The sequence below is a fragment of the Peromyscus maniculatus genome, chromosome X (genome assembly GCF_049852395.1).
Source record: "Peromyscus maniculatus bairdii isolate BWxNUB_F1_BW_parent chromosome X, HU_Pman_BW_mat_3.1, whole genome shotgun sequence".
In the NCBI taxonomy this organism is placed as follows: Eukaryota; Metazoa; Chordata; class Mammalia; order Rodentia; family Cricetidae; genus Peromyscus; species Peromyscus maniculatus.
Genome location: NC_134875.1, coordinates 75,961,988 through 75,988,502, shown reverse-complemented (window position 1 = coordinate 75,988,502; position 26,515 = coordinate 75,961,988).

Here is a 26,515-nt window from a genome sequence, read left to right as displayed (position 1 = left end):
TGGTATGATGTTTTGAGGAAGATCTTTAAAGCTGTGAAAAGGAACAGAGAGGATTGGTAAGTTATGTCTCTGAGCCCTCAAATTCATTTTCAAACAAATATATCTGGGTATCCCTTTTTATTTATCATGGAGTTACTCAAAACATTTTATTTGCATAATGGACAAAAAGGTGTTTAAAACCACAGAGAACATGACAAGGAGTCAGAGTTTTTGGGTTTCAGTTCTGTATTCTCCCACTTACTAGCTAAAATTCTGGTTCTTTTCCTTATAAGATTACTAGGAGCATCAAATAAGATAATGAGCATAGCAAAGCCTTTTGATATGCCTCAGACTGACTCTGTATGTCAGCAGAATAGGTGGCCTCTACATAATAAGTTGATGAACTCAATGCTGGAAGATGTCCTAATGCTTATAGCAAGTCTCCTCAAAACCCATGTGAAATGCCAAGAAGGTATGAAACGCCTTCTATTCTAATTTTGGATGGTAAACACAGGGGATCCCCAGAGAAAGGTAACTAGCTAGACTAGCCGTAGCAGCAAGATCTGAGTATGGATGAAAGACCCTGCCTCAATGAATAAGGTAGAAGAGAGATATAGGATGATTCCTGGCACCATCCCCAGTTCTACACATATATAGTCACACATGTGCCTGTGAACACAGATGTACAACACACACACACACACACACACACACACACACACACACACACAGACACACACACACACAGACACACACACACACTCCTATTAGCCCATCCTAGCATAAAATAAAAGATTTTTTTCTATTATTCTGCTACCTGAAGTTCCTATGCCAAAATATTTCACTGTTACTTACTCTTTTGGACAAAGGGAATGCTTACAATCCACTGGCAAAAGGTCCCAAGAGGTAAATTAAACCAGAACTACCAATTCACATATTTATATGAAATGATTTATCAAATTAACAACTTATGATCCAGCAGAAAGGAATATGGTCTATGTTGGTGAATATGAAGAAAAAAAAATTGAGGGAGGAGAATAATAATTCCTTTTGGTCACATTTTTATAATTATTCAGTTTCCAAAGTGTTTTCATTTTTACATGTATTTAGTATTTATAGAAATGTAAAGCTCTTAATCCAGAAGAATATGTTTTTCTTACTCTTGCTAGATAAGCCAAATGTAATTCTGACTTTGTGTTCAATTGATTGTTCCTGGTACTTAATTTTAGAGAGTACTGATTTTGGATAACCTCTGTTTCTTATTATTTGTTTTACCCAGCTGAAAATAGGGTCTAGAACTTACATAATAGTTGCCAACATATTTCTGAAATACATAAATGATTTACTAGTTCAAAGGCAGCAGTGAAGGTGACTAAGCAGAAGTGGGACACTGACATAATTTGGCCACCATTCAAACAGGAAGAAGTGATCATTACATAAAAGTACCTCAAATGTAGTCAAATGTAATGCTCTATATATAAATAAAACACTGATGGCCAGTTGCCAGGCAGGAAGTAGGTGGGACAAGGAGAGAGGAGAATTCTGGGAAGCGGAAGGCTGAGGGGAGAGACACTGTAGCCACCGCCAGGACAAGCAGCATGTGAAGACGCTGGTAGGCCACCAGCCACGTGGCAAGGTATAGATTTATAAAAATGGGTTAATTTAAGATATAAGAACAGTTAGCAAGAAGCCTGCCACGGCCATACAGTTTATAAGTGATATAAGCGTCTGAGTGATTATTTTATAAGTGGATTGTGGGACTGCGGGGCTTGGGGAACCTGGAGAGAAGCCCTCCAGCTACAAATGGCGCCCAACGGCTCGAGTTTCCACCTTAAACCTGAGAATATTTAATAACCAATTCTAAACAGAGCCAAAACCAGGTTCCTGTTTCTTGTCTCATATGAGCAGCTAGACGCCGCAAAACGCGGGTTTGAACACTGGCGGGTTCCTGGCGTGTGCGTTTGACCGGTAGTATGGTAAAAATGAGGGGTCTGCCAGAGGCACATTATGCTGTGTAGTAGATTTAGTCTTTACTAGTATTTTTTAAAAAAGGTTTCTGGGCTACACCCTGCTTTGATAAAAGCTTAGACCCACTATTTCTGAGACTTGATGACTCCCAGAGCTGGCGGAAAACATACCAATGCCATGTTGAGAAGCTGAAGTGGGCGGAGCCAGCAGCCACAGCGCTGTTTCAGGCTTAGAAGGATGCAGTTTAAAGCAATAGGCTCACAAAAAGACTGATTAAGATAACATCGTTTACAATGTGTGTAAAATATACGTAGGCTTGAAAGAGACAAAAAAATTAATGTAAAAAGCCACGTAAAGATAAATATTACACAGACAATCTGGATTGTCTTGTCTTTGGGATTTTTAACTACAAAAAAACATTTGATCAAAAAAGATGTTGAATTAAACCAATATGTATATTTTAAAGGTAACGACTTCAAAATTTAGATTTAAGGATATGTTACCTTGAAAAAGAGGTTTTGCTTTTGTTTCCACAGAAAGCCAGAGACTGTGGATTTGTTCCAGATTAAGATACATCAGGTTTCACCAGCCAAGACCCCCTGAAAGGTCTCCGATGACACCATGGCCCAGATGATCCAACATCCAGAGCGGTTTCAAGGCAACTGGTTCACACAATACAGCCTCAAGGACTACCCCATAGGCTTAAAATTTTCTTTGCTTCCCCATAAGATACAGCGCCCCCCTCCACCAGGAAGTAGTAAGAGATGCTACGCCCAAATTCCCAAATATACCAAGCTGGCTTTAGAGGTGGAATTGGCTCACTCCCCCTCTAAACCCAGACATATTGCTTTAAAAAAAAATGGTTAAGAGATTCTTGTGTCCCAAATCAAAAGAGCCCTCTGATGTGGGACAGAGAAAAAACATTATTTTTATTTAAAACAGGTTGATTATAAATGTGATCTCTTTCTAAAAAAGAAAAGGGGATATGATATAGATATATAGGAGAATGTGGAGATGATGAGATAAAAGGGTAGATTAATGAACCTGCTTTTAAAGAAAACTTGTTTGAAATGTCTTACATTGGTATAGATTTTAGTTCATGTTTAAAATGTTTTACATTGGTATGGATTTTAGTTTGTTGATACAAACTTTAAGTTAATTTTGTTATACTATATATATATATGTTTCTGTTCTTGTTTGAGGTATTATGTTTATGTAACTCATTTAAAATTGTAATGGATAATTAAAAAATAGATTAATAATTAGTCATCTATGATAATCATATCTGTAGCCATGTTAGTTAAGTTTTCTAGATATACATAGATATATTTCAGATAGATAGGTAATCTTCAAACACTTCATAGACCTAGAGAATATGGCATTTAAATAACTTAAAATTCTGTTGATGTGAGACACAATTGCTCCTGGCTGCACCAATTGATCCCGAGAGAATGTTGGGCTTCTAAGACATTTCCATTTGGAAGTTTGTCTTTTTGGCACAAAATGGCCTACTGGGCAAAGAACTGCCCTTGCCTTGATGGCTGACAGTACAAATGCAATGCTGTCCTTTCTGGACAAGCGGGACACAAGGAAAGCGACCACTGTACTCTGCCAAGACAGGGTAAGATGGTCTTTCAGAAATCCTGCTTCTAAAAATGGTCTGTCAGATACTCTAGGCCTGTAGCCAATTTAAATACACCAACAATGCTAAGAAATATTAGGTGACTGTCAGGCTGCCAGCTGTCTTGGTCTACTTTTGCAAGATTCCTAAAAATTGCTTGCATCCATCTACCATTTCTCAGGTACCATTATGTTCCTTCTCAGGTCTTTGATGTGGTTGAAAACTAGATAGTTGTAATTTCCTCAGTTATGATAAAAGATAAGTTAGATATAAAACCTTAAATTCACAAATATTAGGACATCTTCTTTAATGTTGTAACTACAATTCGATAATTGTTTTGTTATATGTTATTTTACCATGTTAAAGTTAAAATCTTCCTTTTTAAAAAAAGAAGAAAAGGGGAAGTGCTGTGGATATTGCTCTATATATAAATAAAACACTGATGGCCAGTTGCCAGGCAGGAAGTAGGTGGGACAAGGAGAGAGGAGAATTCTGGGAAGCGGAAGGCTGAGGGGAGAGACACTGCAGCCACCGCCAGGACAAGCAGCATGTGAAGACGCTGGTAGGCCACCAGCCACGTGGCAAGGTATAGATTTATAAAAATGGGTTAATTTAAGATATAAGAACAGTTAGCAAGAAGCCTGCCATGGCCATACAGTTTATAAGTGATATAAGCGTCTGAGTGATTATTTTATAAGTGGATTGTGGGACTGCGGGGCTTGGGGAACCTGGAGAGAAGCCCTCCAGCTACAGAAATGTAAAGCTCTTAATCCAGAAGAATATGTTTTTCTTACTCTTGCTAGATAAGCCAAATGTAATTCTGACTTTGTGTTCAATTGATTGTTCCTGGTACTTAATTTTAGAGAGTACTGATTTTGGATAACCTCTGTTTCTTATTATTTGTTTTACCCAGCTGAAAATAGGGTCTAGAACTTACATAATAGTTGCCAACATATTTCTGAAATACATAAATGATTTACTAGTTCAAAGGCAGCAGTGAAGGTGACTAAGCAGAAGTGGGACACTGACATAATTTGGCCACCATTCAAACAGGAAGAAGTGATCATTACATAAAAGTACCTCAAATGTAGTCAAATGTAAAGTCATTTTGCTTTTCAAAAGTGAACCTCTTATGCTCTCTCTAAAAAAAAGGCAATCCACTAATAGCTACCTACAACTCATACTTGCCCAAACTAAACCTAAAGTTTATGTGATATCTTAGGTTAAGTGCAGAAAGCATTACACTTGTCTGATTTTCATCCAACATTCTTTTGATACAGAGACTAAAATTTATTTCAAATTCTGCAAGTGCATAGCAAAAGTAGAAATCTTTTCACTTATTTTATCATTTGAGAAGCAATACAGAAAATGAAGTATAGTTTGAGGGTTTAAAGAGATGGCTCATTAGTTAAGAGCTTTAGCTGCTCTTGCAGAGGTCCTAGATTTTATTGCCAGCATTCACATGGTGGCTCACAAATGTCTGTAACTTCTGTTCCAGGGAATCTGATGCCCTCTTCTGCCCTCTGTGGGCACCATGAATTCACATGGTGTACAGGTTAGACATGCAGGCAAAATACTCATGCACATAAAAAACTGAGAAATATAGTTTGAATGTATTCTTAATTTTATTACTAACCTTTTAATAAAAATTTTAATAAACCCTGTAAATTTTGCCTTACCAATGTGCATACACATACACACACACACACACACACACACACACACACACACACATACATTATGATTTGAGAAAAAGTAGAATACAAATATTATGTTCCTAAAAGCACATTTTCTCATCCCATGGTCTAGCCAGTGCAAAGATTCAATGGAATAGGATCATAAAATCCAAAGATAAAATGCGTATATGAGGTTAGCCTTATCCCAAGTTACTGGAAATTGGAAAGCTAGTCTTATCTGTGGATAGAATCTGATCCCTGACTATATGTTAAGCTAGCTATTCCTTGGAATACAGGTCATTCAAGGACAAGGAACACTAACAGGCTATGTAGTCTAACCCACAAAATTCCTCTCCTAGTGGCAAGCAGTGCTGTGAAGGAGTTCTATGAAAAGAATAAGCATTCTTGCTCCAGCCACCTACTATCGTAACTTCTGAGGAGTACTGTGGAAAGGAGATGCATTGTTTGAATTTTGGGCAGATGTATACTAGAGAAAATAAGTGCTATGAATAGTAGTGGACTCTACTGGCTCTTCAACTGTCTGAACAGATTTATCATTGGTATTATATGTTCTCTTCTCTTACTTCTAAGTTTGTGGCTCTCCCATGATAGCTCCTTCTATGTGTGAATAAACCTTAGGTCTTACACATCCCTTCTGATTGTTTCTCTACAGCTTATTTGACTACTCTAATGCAGTTTGGGTGTGATACAAAAATCTGAATAAGAACATTCATATATTTTAGGTTTTTTTATAGTTTAATGAAATAATAATTTCATAAACTTACATTGTACAATTTTGTGGCTTTATATGTGCTTGTTTACAGTATGAAATAATAAAATCAAACTAATCAATAAATCTATCTTTTTATGTGCTTATCTGTTTTAGGGTTAATACATTTCAAATCTAAACAATTTAAAAATATATAATACATCATTACTTATATTTCAAGTCTGTGCAATTGATTACCAAACCATATTTCTCCTGCCTAACTGAATCTTTGAATTCTTAGACTAACCTTTCCATATCAAAGCCTCTTTTTTCATTGTTGTTGTTTTTGTTTGTTTCTTTTGTTTTTTGTTTTTTGAAGACAAGGTTTCTCTGTGTAGCCTTGAATGTCCTGGAACTCATGCTGTAGACCAGCCTGGCCTTGAACTCAGTGAACTACCTACCGCTGCTTCCTCAGTGCTTGGATTAAAGGTGTGTGCCACCACTGCCCAGCATCCAGCCCTCTTCACAAGTCTCTAGTTACCATTATTATACTCTCCTCTTCTATGAGTTCTAAGTTTATAGATTCCACATAGACAGTGAGGTCATGTCGTGTGTGTGTGTGTGTGTGTGTGTGTGTGTGTGTGTGTGTGTGTGTGTGTGTTTCTTTAGCTATACCTGCTTTTTTTCTTTTTGGCTCATTTCTTCCAAGTTCATTTATGTTGTCTAAAATGAAAGGATCTCTCCCTTTTGAAAAAAATAATATTTCAATATGTATATATCCCACAGTGTGATATCTCTTCATATCTGCCAAAATAGTTTGTATCATATGGCAAGAATTAGCAAGTATATGAAGAAATTGAGGCTCTTGTGCACTATTGATGAATATGTAAATGATGTACTGTCATTATAAAAGGGTATAACGAGTCTCAATGATATCAAAAATAGAATTCCTGGCAATCAAAATCTACAATATATCTTATGTCATTGAAATGAGTATGGTGAAGAAGTAATAGAACTTCCATGTTCCTCACAGCACAGATCACAAGAAGCAAGATATAGAGGTGACCATTATTACAAGATTAAGGAAAGATATTCCTTAGCAACATTTTTATCATTATCAGATTGCAATTCAATTTGGTTAGACATTGGGATAAAGTTGTGCTCAGTAGAAAATTAAAAACTAATTGTGAGTTTAGTAATTTTATTTTTAGTCTTAATTACTAGAGGGTTGATAATAATCCTCATTTTACACTGGTAAATTTGCTTGAGAGTTCCTATTCTATTTTCACATACCATTCCTAGTGAAAAATGAATATGCATCTGGCAGAAATACGTCATATGTCTAACATACAGAAGACTCTGGTTTGTATCCCCAATGTGGTGATTGAGGGAAAGAAGAAAGAAGAAATAAAAGGTGAATTTGGAGTAATCTGGAAAACTCAGTTAAACAATAATGATTAAGGAATAAATAATTATTTTCAGTAGGTAGTTGTTGTCTAGCTACTAAAATGAAAATGCAACATCCAAGGATTTCTGATAATGTTAAAAAATAAGATTTTGCAAATTTAGCAGATCAATAAATATTTTAAACTAAACTATGAAAATTAATGTCATACATAAATTTCTGAATTGCAATTTAAATGATGATTTGGCTTTTAGGTATTCATATAATATTAAATTGAAAATACAGATGCAATGTTTACATGAATATCCAATTACATTTTATAATGTTAAATGTATAATATTTAATGCTGCTTATATCCCTAGAGATTGGTCGAGAAAGAATATGAAAACACTGCTGTTTAATAAATAATTACAAAGTAATCCACTGATAGTGAAGAAAAGGCAAGAAAGGTTAAATAAACGAAATATTCTGTACATACAATCTTTCTTACATTAAGTTCCTGTACCTAGAGAACACATTTTCTGGGTGTGAGATTTGATTTTCTGATCTGGGCATTAAATATTTACTTCTAATTATAGCCTTATGTGAGACACAAACAAAAACTAATTTACATTATTAATGATGCAAGAAATGTGCTGTTTAGTCTCCTAAGATTTGTAGTAAAGGGGAAAACATGTCAGAGATTTACTTTACCCCCTTTTTCCTTTTGAAATCAAGTTTAAAATGATAAAACTTATTTAATTAACTACTTAGGAATTACATATTTCTGCCAACTTGAAAATAAAGAGGGGATATTGTCTGAGATAGGTCTAGGACTACAAAGGTTCCATTTTCAGTCTTAGCGTCTCAAGGGGGAAATCAAAGGCTTCTTTTCTTTCAACAGTTTGGGTGAGATGATATTTTGAGATGTTGACAGCTGCCAAACTGCAAAAACAGTAGAAGCGCTCCCTCCCCCCCAGCGAATTTCTGGTTTTTATCTGCAGGAATGTGTTTGTTTGGTTCTTTTTTCTTTCATGATTTTGTTTCTTGAAAGAGATGGCTTTCTAAGAATGCTTGCCATTCTTCTAGCCGTAAAAGAACAAATCAGTATTTCCAGTAACATTTACCAGGCATGCTTTCCTTAAATTTCTTATTTACATGTAGTTTTACTGACTACTGAATAGCTGAATGACTATAGATAGCTCAATACTAACCAGCCTGAAAGTCTAATTTTCATGCAAATGAAAGAAAAATCACAGAATAAATAACTCACTACTTTAATCTAGTGGGATGGGTTTTTTTATATATATAAGTAATTCTATTATGTTGCTTAATGGCACATTGCACTATCTAAAATATTTACACTCTGATTCTAGACTCTAGAATATACTATGTCTTGATACAAAGTTAAGAAGTATCTGGTATCTAAATATTGGTTCTTACTGATGTACAATGTCTGGAGGTTTCAATTATTAGAATGCTTTATGTAACAGAAAATTGAAACACAAAAACATCATTTACTGTTTTATTTTTTTGTGTGTGTGTGATTATTCACTTTAGAATCAGCTTAGTTAGTTTGGGATTGGTGAAACTCAAGAATAATAGATACAGTGAGAATTTGGTACGTGAATCCAGCAAGACTTTACTAGATGGATTTATAATCACTCAATCTTGATTACTTTACCTGTAAAATATGAATAATAATATCATTTGCCTCATGTGATTCTTAAAATCGAACTTGAAACTTATGCCAAGTATATATTGCATTAACTAGAACATAGCACCTGATGAATAAATAATTATTATCATTTCTGTTTCTTGGTTATAATGCTATAGATAGATGTAGAGCCTCCTACAATTGGTTGTCTAAAACTAAGTGTTTGCCTCTAGAAAACATATGCATAAAAGCAACAATAAATAAACTGAGTAGGTTATATTTATATAGTTTTCATTTACATATATGGAGCAATAATATTTTTTAAATAGACCATGAAATTCAGAAGGAGAGGGGCACAAGAGGAATTGGGGAGTTGGAGGGAGTAGAGAAGAGAAAATGCAGTATAAAAATAAGAAATTTTAATTAAAAAAACACAATCACTTAAAACTTGATTCTTGATTGTTTTCATTCTTATTGGAGAAATGGAAAGATTTTTCAACTTTGATTGCTAGTCTTATTTTGTTATTTTTAACATGTATTTCAGCTGCTTGTGAACTGGAAATTACAGAAAGACAAAGTTGAGGGTTTTTTTTTAAAAGCAATATGTTTCAGCAGTGATGACTCTTATAAATCTGATCTATGAGTATTGACATATAATTTGATGTATCTTCTAACTAATAAGCACAGAAAAGCATATTTAGCTAAAATTGGCAACATGAATTTTATGTTTTCCCTTGGTGAAAGGGATTTAAATGGCAAGAAGATAGGAGTGATGTGATGGGTTATCTTAAATATTAGTAAACATTAGAATAATATAAGTAAAGATATTGGAAGAATAATGTTTTAAAGTTGGCATGAGTTCTCAAGCCTCTGGAAAGCAACTTCATTCAGTCATTCCAATTATTTTAAAATGTGTACGAGAATACATGTTTTGTTGTTTTTGACATTTTCAATTTTGGAATAATTTAAGAAACAAAAAATTAGACTAGTATTATAGCCGCTAATATCTAACATCATATGTGACAACATTAGAACAATAAAATTCAAGATGTGAACATGTATGGAGTACTCTCATCTACAAACATTATGCAAGTTTTCTAACTGCCCCCTAAATTTCTGTATGTATTCTAATATCAAATCTTGTATTACAAATTCTGTTAATCATCATGCCTTTTCACTCTCTTATGTCTTGGTTAAGTCCCCAGCATTTCTTTTCTTTCATGACTTCAACAAATTTAAGGAATAGATACTTATTGGAGAAATTATTTTGGCCACTCCACGTAATTAAAAGGATATTTATTTAATGGTATAACTCACAAATTAAGGGATAGGTAGGTCGCAGGGTCTGGGGAAGGTGTATGGCAGTCTAGCGGTGTTCTCTGGAGCTCTGCTTAGTCCACCTCCACCGTTCAGGGTTCCGGAACAGAGAGAGCACACAGAGAGAGCGCTGGCCCATCCAGATCTCGGGTCTCCAGGCACCTCCTCTGGCCCCAATTCGTGGGTGTGACAGTTGCCAGAGTCTCAATTGGGGGTTGGAACTTCCAGATCAAAGCTGGAATGGCTACCCACTACAGATACTAGTCATTTCCATTTTGTGTAATGGTTCCTAGTGCTGGAATTCAGTTTGTCCATTTATTTTGAAATCCCAGAAATAATGTATATTGAACTTTTAGTGCAACTGTTATTGTTATGTCTACTTATTGGTTTAGTTAATCTTTAATAATTGGCTGAATTAGCATCTGTCAGGTTCAATCAGTGCAAATTTTCTATTTCTCCTCTTGTTTATGCATCTGTTCTTAAGAGAAACTGTTTTACAGCAGACTTCCTGGTGTTGTGTCTATAACAGTCCTCCCACTCTCCCTTTCATAATGTTCCCTGACTGTTAGATTCAGGAGATGTGCTGCAGATGCATCCATTGAGGCATAGATTTCCATTATCTATTGATTTCTGTTGTGGTTTTCTGTGATTGTCTCCATTTGCTGTAAAGAAAAGCAACTTTGATGAGGGGTGGTAGTTACACTTACCTGTGAGTATAATGATAAGAGTTAGAATGCAGTAATGAAGTATTTTGGTCTTGTAAATGGAAGTAGTAGATTCTTTTCTATAGGCCATGATCTCACTTGCCAGGGGAAGTTAGCTAGGTTTCCAGTACCAGGCATGATTTCTGTCCTGTTGAGTGAATCCTAGAAATGGCTACAAAAACAAGACAAGAAAAATGGCAATATCAATGGACATGTTAAAGTGAAAGAGGGAAAATTTTGTGGGGTCCCACCCCAGACAAAGATCTGCAGGCAACTAATGAAAGCTGGCAAAATGAGGTTTAGCTTCTCCTAAGGAATAAGGCCCCTATTGAAATCCCATCCACAAAAAGATCAAAAAGTTTCCCAGGTTGTATTTATACATAATTGTACATACATGCATATGTAACAGCAATAATCAAAGAAAGAAGGGCTATGGAATTAATAGTGGGGGGAATATGGGAGGGATTCAAAAGAGGATGGATGGGAGGGCAGGAGGGAGGAAAAGAAGGGAGGAAAATGATATTCAATTCCAGTTAAAACATTTTTAAAAATCACAAATGTTTCTATTTCTCTTTTGTGATTACTAGGCACCTTCTAGGATCCATTGACGCCACAAAAAGTTTATCTTTCTCATAATAGAATTGCTATTAATTTTATCATATGTTAATGATACTTGACTAAGAATTGTGGTACTTACCAGTGATGATATCTTTTTGCATCATTCATTTATATGCTTACTGTTTGTAATTCTACTGAAGATATGCTTCCCATTCTATTCTCCATTTACTTGCCTATTAAATTGTTCATTGAGGTAGCATATACACATTACTTTACTGTATAAATTATAATCTATATTATCAACACTTTTTCCAATTCTTTTTTTTTTTTTGAAATTGAGCACCAATTCAAATTGGATACATAAGACATATCTCAGTATTATTTAGCATTATTTTAAGAAACCAAGCCGGGCGGTGGTGGCACACAACTTTAATCACAGCCCTTGGGAGGCAGAGGCAGGTAGATCTCTGTGAGTTCCAGGCCAGCCTAGATTACAGAGTGAGTTCCAGGAAAGGCACAAAGCTATACTGAGAAACGAAAAAAAGAAACCAGGAGTCTTATTAAATAACATTAAAATGTAGGCAACTTTATTTGTGTTCTTTTCAGGAGCCACAAATGAAAAGATGGGATTTTTTTTTTCTTATGGGGGAGAAGAGAGGAGGGGGTAGAGGGGAGGGGAGGAGAGGACGGGGAGGGGACGGGATGTTTTTAATTATGAACCAAATGCTAGGAATCTCTTTGTAGCTTAGGAAATAATACACTCTCAATAAGTTATTCTTATTCCTTTATCTCAATAGGGAAAGCATTAGTAGAATGAGAATGCATATATTATGAGTTCCTGTCTCAAAAAAGATATAATACAATATAGATCTGGATTTTAAATTTATTTTATATATCAGTTAAATCAATTTAAAAGAATATACTTAAAACAGGTTTGATATTGTTTTGTAAGAACATCATGTTACTTACAGAATTATGCTTCTTTTCCAATAAAATATTATGGTTTTAATTAATAATTTGTCAATTTATAAGAATGGCAACATTCTATTAAGTTATAATATACTTTCTTCACTAATAAATTAAGAATAAATACTTTAAAATTATGGTTAAAAAAGAAAATTGATGTTTTATTATTATTAAAGTCCTTTATACAAGAGCAATTAATTCTTCATTGCTTACCAGAAAGGACACACTCGATTTACAGATTATTTTAATATATCTAAATGACAATATGAATGTCATTATAAGTTGTTTTAATTAAACAGCATTCTTCCCCCATATTACTGTGAATATAGTCTAGTAGCTTCTACTGTCAGTTAATTTCTGAAAATTTTCATGAAAAATAAAATATTTAATTAAATGCTACTTTTTTGCAATGTTGGCTTTGCTAGAATATAGGGTGACAGCATCATTAATCAGCTTCTTTCATGACATAAGATTAACTTTTATATTGAAACAAATGTGTTGTTCATGTGCAATCAAATCTTCATTTACACTTTGTGGGAAATTTGAAATCAAATGCATGTCTAAGACTGAGCTCTCATTAAATGGTTTGATCATATATAGTTTGGAGCTATTTAGAAGGCCATGTACTCCACCCTGGATTTCAAAGGAAACTTAAATCTTTTTAATTCTCAAAGTTCTCAAGAACTTTAATTTAGCATAACAAACACTGTTTCCACTAACTGGTTTAATTTTCACATGCTGAATACCAGACTTACAGAAAAAGATCATGATTTTTCCAGAGTTCAGTCCAGTGTCAGATTAGATTTTAATTTGTCCTTCATCTAAATTGCTACTAACTTATGGATACATTGCCTAAGCAGAAATATTTTGGTCTCCAAGAGTTCACAGTATAGAAAACAATTGATAAACCATATGCAAGGTTTTAAAATTTTTTGATGCCTATATCCAAATGCAGATGTTGCCAAATTGTACGGAGCCCACCACACATTTTCTGTCTTGTAAACAGCATCTGGACCCCAGGAAAGAAAAGAAGGAAGTGATTTGCATTTGGCTCAGGCAATTCAATATGAATGACTAGAAAATGTGAGAGTAGTGGCAAGCTGTACATTGTCAGCAATGAGAAAAACAAGGAATGAGCATGTGTAGTACATTTTACATACTTTACACTATCCTGTTCCCATGTGAGCCAACATTCCTGTGGGCTAAGGAAGCTTCCCATTTTTGAATCATGATGACTGAGACATGGGTTTATTTCAGATATTTCTTCAGATTTTCTTATGTTAAACGAGAAATAGATCTGTATTTCATAGATAGCTATCTTGAGGAAAACTCCTGAGAGGGTGAGGAAGAACAATGTGGAGATTGACATGCCAGAATTGTTGACAGCTGTTTAGCAGGTGTATCAAGAAAGTCTGGATTAGAAGATCTGTGGCTAGCCGTCCTTTATCCTCTGATATTCTGCTTCCTGGAAATGCTGGAGGCATCTTAGTACATAAATAGGGAAGCAAGAGTAGTCATTTTTAGAAGAAATGGAAAATATTTGAAATAGCTCAAAACCCCATTTATGTTTTGAAACAAATTCCAATCCTGTTTGTTTGTTTGTTTGGTTGGTTGTTTGTTTCCAGAATTTTCCCAGGCTACTCTGACCCAAATGCCTGTGCCCTCCTTAGAACTTCTCTGGAACTTATTGCTTTTATCCCTCATTGTGATGAAGACAATGACATTGCTTTAAAGCAAAATGTCTTTTTCTACATTTCTATATTTTGTATTATTTAAATTGTTACTTTTTACATTTCTATCTCTACATAGTAGGCTCCTTGAGCTAAAGTTTCTCATTCATGTGAGTACTTCTCTTAAGAGTTTTTTAAAATAATTTTTGTATCAAGAAACTATTTGACTGAATGAGAAAAATAAGAAATTAAGAAATATGGAAAGTACCAAGAAGAAAAGATTTTTTTGCATATTCTAATGGAACTGAGTTAGTCAAATACACTAACATACATACCATAAAGGTATGGCCTTTAGGGTATCTACTTGATTACTTTATTAAATATGTTTTCATTTTTAGTTACCAGTGTTAATTATTACCACATTCAATTTTAATTTAAAAGTTAGTTTCCTCTGGCAGTGACCCTGAAGCAAGCTGAGCAATCCACTAATTGATTCTAAACTCTATTTTAATTACCCTCGTGTTCTTTTCTTCAAATCACAGAAACATCTTAAGAATTCTGCCATACAAATGAACTTTTTTCTACATGAATTATTTCAGGTATTTAAAAATTGGTCAAGATACTTTTCATTTGTCAGATAAAATTCTCAAACAAAAAGTATGTGTTTTTTTAAATATCTCCTTTCCACAGTTATCTTCACTTGTGAGGCAAAGAATATTGAAGAAAAAATACAATTCAATAAATTTTAATATTCACCAATAAAGAAGCAATAGCTATTAAGATTGTATATCATCTTAAGACTTGTTTTGTGATTGTAGTCACTAATTTGTAAGTATATTTGCACTATAAAATTGATGAAAATATGAGCACAGGACTAGAGAGGTACACAGCCTTATAGCTAGGATTCAAATCTGTTTTCCTAACAACAGATTCAAAAACCTTAACTGCTTAAGTCATTCTAAAATGAATCACACAAAGGTGAGTGTCATTTTACCTTAGTAATGAATCATTGGGTATGACAGAATCAAAGATATTTTGTTCAGCAAGCCAAATACAGGAAACTAGACAAAACAATAAAAGGCTCAATGTTGATTGAAAGATTGACAGAAAAGATGGATTCAGATATAGGAGCTAAAGTAGTCTAGTCTAAAAGCCAGAAATTTGCCAATACAATGCAATAGAGTTAAGGAAAATGAAAATACTTACCGCGGGCCTGAATTGATGTATATTAATTTAGTACTTTGAGAATTCATCGACTTGACCTTGATACATAGACAGTACTCAATAGTATCCACTAATATTCACTATTATTGATTAAGTGCAGGTAATAATACTTGCATAACAAAGATATGGGTTTCAATTTGCCATGAAAATCTGAAATCTGGTCAGATAATTAGATTATGAGACGCTTTAGTTCAGACCCCAAAACTATATACACTTTCAAATGAGGAGGTTAGGACCTTTTATTAAGTCAGCAAATAAAAGATCCATACATAAAAAATGAATACAGAGTCCAGTTAACAAAATTCAGCAACAATTGGTACCAAATAAAAATGGGATTTGTTCCATGACAATTCTTTATAGGTCTATCTTCTATTGATCCAAGATTACTCTTAGGAACTGGAGACAGGAGGTAATTTTGTGGGCTGAGTGAGTCCTAATTTCACAAGAACAAAGTTCCTAAGGCTAGAAATTAACTAACTAGTCATATTGCAGTTTTTCAATATACCATCTTTGTGTTCTACCACAGTGCAAACTAACAAGCTAAATCTGAGTTGAAAGATACACAGTTATTAGTAAAAATTGCAGAACAAATGTCATGATAACTCTTATAAAGTTCTCTGTGAAGAGAGGAAGGGTCCCTTTAGCTGTAACTCATAATGCTAGTCAAATATACAATCTGTTAGGAAGTCAGGCTGAAGGATCAAAAGAAAGTTCAAGCAAGACCCAGAATAGACAACTACAAGACAGGAGAAGAGAATCTTAGCTTACCAGTACAAAGAGAGACTGGAAGATCTGAAACGATACATGAGAGACAATCTGTGGGCACAAACTTGCTAAATTTATAGTTTTTCAAATGATACTGAAGACTAAATGTAAGCAGAAAATTTAGTCACAGTCTGGTGAAAATTTGATTGATTAAACAAGAATTATACTGAGAAAGTCAATTTTACTCCTTGAGGAGCTAGGTATAGCAGATGCTATTACAAAAAAAAATTGAAGATCTTATATCTGACAGATTAAATGATTTTTCTTCAAAGAGAAATGAGAGTTTGTAGAACTCTTTGAAGATGAAATCAGTTCCTTCTTTTTTTCTTTAAGGAGAAAAGCAAGCTGACTTATAAATGAAATGGAAAGCAGATCAAGAGTCCAGATTTTCAATTTCATCTTTTCTATAATGCTGTGACTTTGTATAAGAAATACAACTTCAATTTTCCAGCTATAAAATAAGGATAATAGTTAAGCCCTTACTCCCATTGCAGGAGATTATATGTAAGTAAAAAAAATAGTATGTGTATAGTTAATTTCAAAAGAAAATGTAAGCCTAAAGGAAACAAACAAACAAAAAAGTAGAATTTTTATAATTGTGTAAGTTCTGTTACAGGTATAGGAGGAAAGAATCATACTATTGAATGCTTTTTAAATTTAATCCTTTGTATAACAATAAAATGTTATATTTAAAAAATCTTGAAACACTATCATAATGTAAAGTAAAAGATAAAATGCTAGGTAGTAAGCACTATAGATATTCTCAATATATGGCAAAGAGCTTGGCTTAGAACATTCTCATGTTAAAGTGAAGCTTTAGGAATATGTAAATGGAAGGCATATGTGAAAGGCTGACCCAGATTCTACTTTAATGAGAACTACAGAGTGACAAAAGGTTGTTCCAAGGAAACAAATAGAAAGTCTGAAAAAATTGTTCAAGGACAGTGGGCAAGTGTAAGGTGAGAAAAACTGTTTCTTCTTCAGCTTGGGATTATTCACATGATTCTCAAGCCAGTCAAAATTTTAGGCCAATAAGACTCCATGGAATTATTTTTCTTACTGTAATGGTTTGTATTAATTGCTAACTTGAGATACAATAGACTCATGTGGGATGGACTCATGTGGGAAGGAAGTCTTTTGTTTGTTTGTTTGTTTTTTGAAACAGGGTTTCTAGCCAGGCAGTAGTGGCACACGCCTTTAGTCCCAGCACTCGGGAGGCAGAGGCAGGCGGATCTTTGTGAGTTCGAGGCCAGCCTGGTCTCCAAAGTGAGTTCCAGGAAAGGCACAAAGCTACACAGAGAAACTCTGTCTCTTTTAGTTTGGTGCCTGCCCTGGAGCTTGCTCTGTAGAGCAGGCTAGCCTTGAACTCACAGAGATCTGCTTGGCTCTGCCTCCCAAGTGCTGGGATGAAAAGGCATGCGCCACCACCGTTTGGCGGGAAGAAGTCTTAAAGGGGGATTGTGTACATGAGGTTGGCCTGTGGGCATGTCTATGGGAGATTATTCTGATTGCATTAGGGTTGGAAGAACCACTTGCTGTTGGTGGCACCATTCCACCAGAAGGGGTTTCAGGATTGAGTTATGAGTGGAGAAAGCAAAGTCAGCACTGGCATGTATGCTTTAATTCGTTGTTCCCTTATCTTGACTGTGGAGGTGATGTGTAAAGATTCTTCAAGTTCCTACTACCTTGACTTCCATTCAGTGGTGGACCATAACCTAAAATGGTAAGCCACATGAATAAACCCTTTTGTCCTTATGCTGATTTGTCTGGATATTTTACCACAGCAACTAATAAAGAAACAAAGACTCCCACAACCATCATCTTCTTGGATTCAGATTACTTCCTCGAGAGACTCCTCATACCTCATGGTATAAGTCTTCCTACAATATCTTGATCACACTCATAGTTTTCATTTTTTGATAATTTTAGTATTGCTTATCTCTCCCATTAGAATATGTATTCCATAAAGGCAGAAACTCTATGAGGTTTTCATTAATATTGCATCTTCAGTGTTTAATATAGTACATGTTATTATTAACTATTCTTTGAATAAAAGTACTAATAACTTATAAAACACAAACATTGAATTAATCACTGCATTAAAATCTCTGCAGCATATCAGTATGTATTAGCATATGTTATTTGGATCCCAGTTCATAACACAATTCTTGCACCATAAGCCCAGAAAACATTATGATAAAGAGGACAGAAAGACTGTAAGTGCCAGAGGACATGGTAGTTTTGGTAAGTTTGAATGAAAGTGGTCTCTGTAGGCTCAACGGGAGTGGTGCTATTAGGAGGTGTGGCCTTTTTGGAATAGGAATGGCCTTGTGTGAGGAAGTATGTCACTGAGGGTGGGCTCTGAGGTTTCAGATGCTCAAGTCAGGCCTAGGGTCACTCTCTCTTTCTTATGTCTGCCAATCCAGAGGTAAAATTCTCAGCTATCTCTCCAACACCATGTCTGCCTGTGTGCCACCATACTCTCCACTGTGATGATAATGGACTAAACCTTTGAACTGTAAGCTAGCCACAATTAAATGTTTTCTTTTATAAGAGTTGCTGTGTTTATGGTGTCTCTTGACAGCAATAGAAACTGTAACAAAGACTGAAGTTGGTGTCAGGGACTGTGATATGGCTGTGACAGGCTGGACCACGCTTTTGTTTGGAGGAATGCAGAACATTTTGGGACTTTGGGTTATAAAAGCAGTTGAATATTTTAAACAGGGTTTAATGAAATGGAATTCTGAATGGTGGGCTACATTAAATGTTCATAGAAGCCACTGCAAGGAAATGGCATTTGGGCAAATACAAAGTCATCCAAATGAAGATCTCAGTGAAGCACAGCCAAGAGAACAGAAAACACAAAGGTCACAAAATAAGTATTTGTTTGAGTAAAAGCAAGGAACCTTTGCTGCAGGCATACTGTGTGTAAGATGGAAACCAGGGTTAGAAGAGCTTAGAAAGGGAAGTAAAGGTCAAATTGTGAAAGGCTGTGATATACTGTTTATATCTAATTCTAAATGCAATGGCTTGAGGTTCACAGGGTTTAAGTAGAAAAATGCAACATCATACTTTCAGTTTTGCCACAATGGACAGAATTCTCTGCAAAAAAAAAAGAGAGACTGGACCAACAATAAAAAAAAAATGAGCAATCCTGAAAGGTATGTTGGTAGTCATGGAGATGATGCAAAGTTTTAAAGATTTAGAAGAGTATAGTTTTATTCCATTTGTTTGAGCTGCTATAGTAGCTTCAGACAGGTAACATAAGTAACAGAATTTTATTTTGAGACTCAACTGATGAGAAGTCTAAGGCTAAGATGCTAATAACATCAATATGTGGTAGGGGCACATGTTCCAGTTCACAGTGACAACTTCCAGCTGTACCCTTATGTGGTAATAGAGGCAAGTAGTCTCAGGTCTCTTTCTGAATTTTTATTTTATTTAATTAAAAATATTAAGTATCATATTTATTCAGAATAATGTGACACACATATGCATTGCACAATAATTGAACCAAGCCATCACCCTACGTGGTCACTGAACTTTTTGTCATAAGATAATTGAAAATCTAATCAACTTTATTATAGTATTTTCTGATTGCATTCTGTTATATTCTTCACTAATTTGTTGAAATATTTGAATCAACTTGAAGTATTTTTATGAAATATTTAATGTTTTACATTATAATATAATACCATTTACCTTTTCCATTTTATCTCTGTAAATTTTCCCATATATTTCTTTTTCTTGCCTTCTTTAAAATTCATGGACTCTTTTTCTTTAATTGTTGATGTTGGTGGTGGTGGTGGTAGTGGTGGGTGTGTGTCTATGTGTTTGTGTATGTTCCTAAATACATAAATTCAATCTGCTCATTTTGTATTCTGATCATCACTTGTATTTATATATTTTCAGGCATGAACATTTGGATAACCAATTAGTATCCTCTTCTCCAAGGAAGATTATGTCTCCCATACCCAGTATTCCGTAGTTGCCTGTAGTTCTTTGTCTAGGGTTAAGTCTTATTGAACTTTTGGTTTGTGGTTTGAGAGAGTAAGGTCTATAGTGGGAGAGAAAGCAGAGAAGCACAAATGAATCGTGACTAGAGCAGTGGAAGACTGAGGCAACTAATCAGTATATTACATTGCCCAGGAAGCAAACAACCTGGGACACAGTTCCCAGGGCCCCATCTACTCCAATAGGGCCCCATCTCCCAAATATTCCACCACATTCCAAACAGCATTACCTGTTGGAGACCAAGAGTTCAAACATATGAGTCTGTGTGGGATTTTCACACCCAAACCACAGTAATAATAATAACCATAGTCAGTAGTCTATGCAATAAATCACAAAAACAAATTCTTGCTAACTGAAACCCTGTACTTTATGAGTAGCATGCCCCTTCCTCTATTTATCAACATCTCTCACCAATAATTACCCATGACACTAATGCCATGTTTTACTCTGTTTCTTTAAGTTTGATGGTTTTTAGATCACACATATCACTGAGATCACACAGTAGTTTCCTTTTTCTGCCTAGCTTATTTTGTTCAGTGTAAAATTCTCTAGACTTATCCATGTTGTTAAAATATGATCTAAATTCATTTCAGAGTTTCTGGTGTATTCTTACTGGATAGCATCAAATAAATATGCAATAAACAAATGAAAATAAACACATTCTTACTTTGAGAAGAATGACTTTACCAGAATGTTCTGGCATCAGTGTCCTTCCTCATTTAATATCGGCTATGTGTAAAGTAAAGAGGGATTTGGTACTTGTAACTCTAGTTTGTTTTGTTCTGTTTTGAGGTATCTCATGAAGTTGCCTCCCCTTCCTATATAGTGCCTTTTTGGGCCTGGTGCTGCCATGCCTAGCCAATTTACCAGAGCTTCTATCCCAAGTGCTATTTCACCTCGTTTCTATATCTCACAAGGCAGAAGTAAATGTTTTGAATGAAGTAGAAGTTTTTGAAGATACACCTTGCTAAAATAACTTTGTGAAGGCTAGAGACCCTCTAATTAGATCTGTAGCCATTTACATACCTCATTGTTTTCTGTTTCTCTATATGTTTTGGTCATACTTTCAAATAACGGTATGTAGTCTCTTATTAGTAATCTTATTATATGAATATTAGTCTGCTTCTTAAACCTTATGGATGTCAGTATACGTTTTAGTAAGTAATATTCATCAAAAGGCAGTATGGTTGATGAAGCAGTGTGCAGAATGTTCCAGAATGCAGTTGATCTGGAATCTAGTTCTGCTTCTACCTGCATCCTATACATCTATTAAGCAGACCCTTCCTGTAAGTCTTAAGTCTCCCTATTTGTAAAATGAAGGTGTTAAGCTTAATGATCTCTTAGCTTTCTTTCAGTTCAGAGTTCCTTTCATTTTTCTCAAAATAAATGTGAGACATGTTTAATCTCCAAGTGAAAATTATGAATTCAAGAACTCTATAAATGAACTTGGGTGAATTCTACCAAAATTTTGAGCTGGCCTTGCTATCTAATGGAGGAATCCGGTGAAGGCATTGTGAGTAAAATGATGCAAACATGATTACCAGGGGCATATTTATCCCCCTTAGAAGAACAAACTGTTTTCAAGCACTTTTGAAGCATGCATTTACATCCAAATCCATTTACATACAAATTCCTGATGACAAATAATTCTCAATTCATTACACTAGCTCCCAGAGGCCCTCTACTTGGCAACACTTTGTTAGTCTGGTTTGGGTTGCTGTAGCTCCTTGACTGTAATAAAATTGCCTTTCAAATATTCTATCATTTTTTTAATTAAAATTTTTTTAATTAAAAAAATTATTCAGGCCCCCAATTAGACTGAATTAGCAGGGTTTTGAGTTACCACATTTTTGTTCATTAAGCTCTGCCAAGGCTCTTGCCACTGAATACCAATCTCCAGCTGCGCCCTGGCCTCTTCTCCAACTTACTGAGTGTGAGAAGCACTGTCACTCTCTGGATACCCACTGTGCCAGGGACAAGCACATGGATCTAATCAGAAAGGGCCTGCTCTTGCCCTCCTCAAATCTTTTCTTCCCTTGGTATCTATTAATCCTTCCTATGTATCCTGGCTGACTTCATGGGAATCTTTCCCAGACTTTTCTTCTCATGGGTGTGACAGTTGGTTTGGGAGGAGCTTGGACAGACATGGAAAAACAATCCTGAAAACCACCATATTCCCAAAAGGTAATTAGAGGGCTTCTAGTCCATACTATCTCCAAATGCAGTCTCCAAATCACTTGCATTAGTACTGACTAAAATACTCATTTTAAATTCATATTCTTGGAAACACCGCTAGAACTACTGAATCAGACTATTCGTGAGCTAACCAAAGGTAATTTTTTTTCCCTGTGTTCCTTGTGTGATTCTGGCACACATATTGAACTGTTAGAATCACTGTGAGTTTCTATGATGAGAAGCAGAGTGAGATATTAGGAAATTGGGAAGAAGTAGCAGGGAAACTACTGGGCTAGATAATCCTAGTATTCCTGATGGCAGTGGAGTCCTTTCAACACTCAGACAAGTTAGAAGCATCATGTATATCAGCAGCAACTTATTTTAACAATTGCAGAGTATCTACCAGGTTTCAGGCATTTCAAATGCACCATCAGTGTCATTCTAACGGTAATGAGTGCGATTTAGAAACCTCATTTCAACTCTTACCAGTTTTACTTCACTGAATTTCCCCAATAATCTTGCGAAAGAGACACTATTGTTATTCCTATTTCAGGCGAGAAATTTGAATCACAGAAGATGAAAATAAGTAGATTTCCTAATGCTTGATACCTAGTAATGAACAAAAGCCTGGAAGTAGGGTATCTCCTTACAATAAAAGGAGTCCCAGGAAGGGGAGAGCAAAGTTTAATTTGGCTCTGATCCCCATTACTCAATCGGGAACAAGCACAGAACAGGGACCTAGCTATGATTGAACTGACATGATGCTCAGGATGTCCTGCAAAGCAAAAGCATGGAATGGGTCATCTGAGATAGGGACCATAGAAATAACTAAAGCTTTTAGGCCTAGTTGGCACCATAACCAACTTAAAAATTTCATACTTAAACATTCTGGCTATTAGAACTTCTGTCTTATCCTCATTCCCTTTGCATCCTCCAAATCAAATTTTTATTTTCTTTTATCATTTCTTCCCTTTTTTTTTTGGAGACAGAGTTTCTCTGTGTGACATCCCTGGCTGTCCAGGATCGCACTTCATAGATCAGGCTGGCCTTGAACTTACAGAGATCTGCCTGCCTCCACATGTGCCATCACCACCTGGCCAAAATTTTCTACATATTAACATTCTACATACTAAGAGGTTTCAATCTTTGTGATAGAGGTGTCTATCTGGCTCAACTAAGGAGTTTCCTCCCTTTACCTATTTTACAGGTTAGGTTTTGTCAACTTGACACAAATTGGAGACACCCAGGAAGAACGAACCTCAATTGAGGAAATGCTTTCATCAGATTTTCATGTAGGCAAGTCCGTGAGGACAGTTTTTAATTAATGAATGAATTAGTTAATTTTACATCCTGGTCTCAGTTTCCCCTCCCTCCTCTCCTCTCAGTTCATTCTCCTCTATCCCCCATTCTGTTTCCATTTCCCAATCTACTCCAGCTCTGTTTCTCATCAAGAAAGGACAGGTCTCCCATGAGTATCAATAAAACATGGCATATCAAGTTGCAGTAAGAGTAAGCACCTCCCCATGTATTAAGACTGGGCAAGGTGAGCCAGCATGAGGAGTAGGGTCCCAAAAGCCAGTAAAAGGAGAACATTTTCTTGATTAATGACTGATGTGAGAGGACCTAGCCCACTCCCAGGCTGGTAGTCCTGAATTGTATAAGAAAGTAGGCTGAGCAAGCCATGGATGGAGAACAAGAGAGTAACCAGTGTTCCTAACTTTATAGTCTCTGCTTTAGTGGCTGCCTCCAGGTTCCTGCCTTGAGTTCCTGTACTGACTTTCCTTTATGCTCAACTGTAAATTGCTAAGAAGAAAGAAACCCTTTTCTAAGCTGCTTTTGGTCAGGGTTTTATCACAGGAACACAAATAAAATGAGGACACCTATATTCTTTTTGGTTTTGTAGCACTTTTCCTTCTTAGGTAGATCTAACTAATATGACAAACTAATACAACTAAAGGTAGTATAGCTAATAAAGACATAATATATTAACCTCTTACTTAGTGTGTGGAAAGAGTAAGTAATGGAGGGAATTTTGAATGTTGTTACAAATATTAACATAATTTTATTCCCAGAATGAGTTGCAAGGCAGTAGGTGTAGGCAAAAATTGAACTATGAAAGTATCATTACCTAATTTAACACACAGGGTGAAAGGCTTTTCCATCTGTGACAAATGATTTTACAGTGCTCCAGAAAACTTAAAATCTTAGGTTTTTCAGAATTTCATGACATGACAATGCTGTGTAAAAAAGTTTGCTTATTTATTCACATTTCTTAAAGGAGCCCCAAGATTTAAATAACCTAGAAGTGATACATTTCACTCTCTTTTTTTTCATTTTTAATATTTATTTATTAAATTTAATTTTACATATCAGCCACGGATTCCCTTGTTCTCCCCCCTCCCACCCCCACCCCCCAGCCCATCCCCCCATTCCCATCTCCTCCAGGACAGAGACTCCCCTGAGGATTGACTTCAACCTGGTAGACTCAGTCCAGGCAGGTCCAGTCCCCTCCTCCCAGGCTGAGCCAAGTGTCCCTGTATAAGCCCCAGTTTCCAAACTGCCAGTTCATGCACTGAGGACAGGACCCGGTCCCACTGTCTGGATGCCTCCCAAGCAGATCAAGCTAATCAACTGTCTTATTTATCTGGAGGGCCTGATCCAGTTGGGGGCTCCTCAACTATTGGTCCATAGTTCATGTGTTTCCTTTCGTTTGTATATTTGTCCCTGTGCTTTTACCAGCCTTGGTCTCAACAATTCTCGCTCATACAAACCCTCCTCTTTCTCACCAATTGGACTCCTGGAGCTCCACCTGGGGCCTGACCGTGGGTCTCTGTATCCGGTTCCCTCAGTCATTGGATGGGGTTTCTAGCACGACAATTGGGATGTTTGGCCAGGCCTCTGAATAGATCTCTGAAGCATTTCACTTTTTAAATCATTTAATAATGTACTCACATGAGAAACTGAAAAAAAGGAGCACAGTGCAGTTTGTGTCAAAAACTAAAACTAAAACTAAATAAAATCGATTGAACATTAGTTAGATACAGACTAGTTCATCAATAAAAGTAGACAATAGGAAGGATAGAAAGATCAGATGCAAATTCTGCCTTGACTGATTGATCTGAGGCCCTACTGTGTCCTGACTGTAGTACCGGAGAGCTGTATAGATTCTAGAGTCACAAATTTGGAGTATGAGGAAAATTGAGAGCTTAGGTATTGTTTATCATGCTGTTTTTTTGTCCTGATCTGAAGCACCCTGGCAAGCAATCCCAAATATTAGGAGACTGACACATGCTAATTCATATCTAAACTAGGGGGCTTCATATATATGTCTTCATATGACTCACAATTAAAATAACAGCTTGTTCCTTCCTTTATTACCATTGCTTAAGGCAACTTCAATCTTTCATTCTTAAAGATTATATTATATTATTTATTATCAGAAGTCAAAATGATTTTAAGTCATGATTAACTGCAATGGTTATTCCTCTCTGATCATAAAAGATTATGTAGGTTCCTAGTACAGTGGATCTCAACCTGTGGATCACCACCTGTTTAGGAGTTGAATGACCCTTTCACAAGGGTCACCTAAGACCATTGGAAAACACAGATATTTACATTACAATTTATAACAGTAGCAAAATTACAGTTATGAAGTAGCAACAAAAATAATTTCATGATTGGGGTCACCACAGCATGAGGAACTGTATTAAGGGGTCACAGCATTAGGAAGGTTGAGAACTGCTGTTGTAGAAGAAAAGAGATCACAATATTTATCAGGTGAAAAAGATTTGCCTTATGTTCCAGTTGTGTGACTACTCTATCATTAGTGATCATTCTACTTTATCAACTGTTTTTCCTTATCTGTCGATAAGCTTATGCAGTTTGTATACTTTCTTCAATTAATATAGTAAATTACACTAGTTGATTTTGATCTGGCAAAGTAATTGTACATTTTAGGGATAAATATAATGGTCATGCCACATAACCTCTCTTATATGTCTTGAATTTGGTTAAATGGTATTCCTCACAATGTTTTATGTCTTTAGTTAAGACACATATGGTTATCAGTCCTCTGTCACATATGGGGTTGGTGAAGATCTTTTCCCATTCTGTAGGCTGTCACTTTGC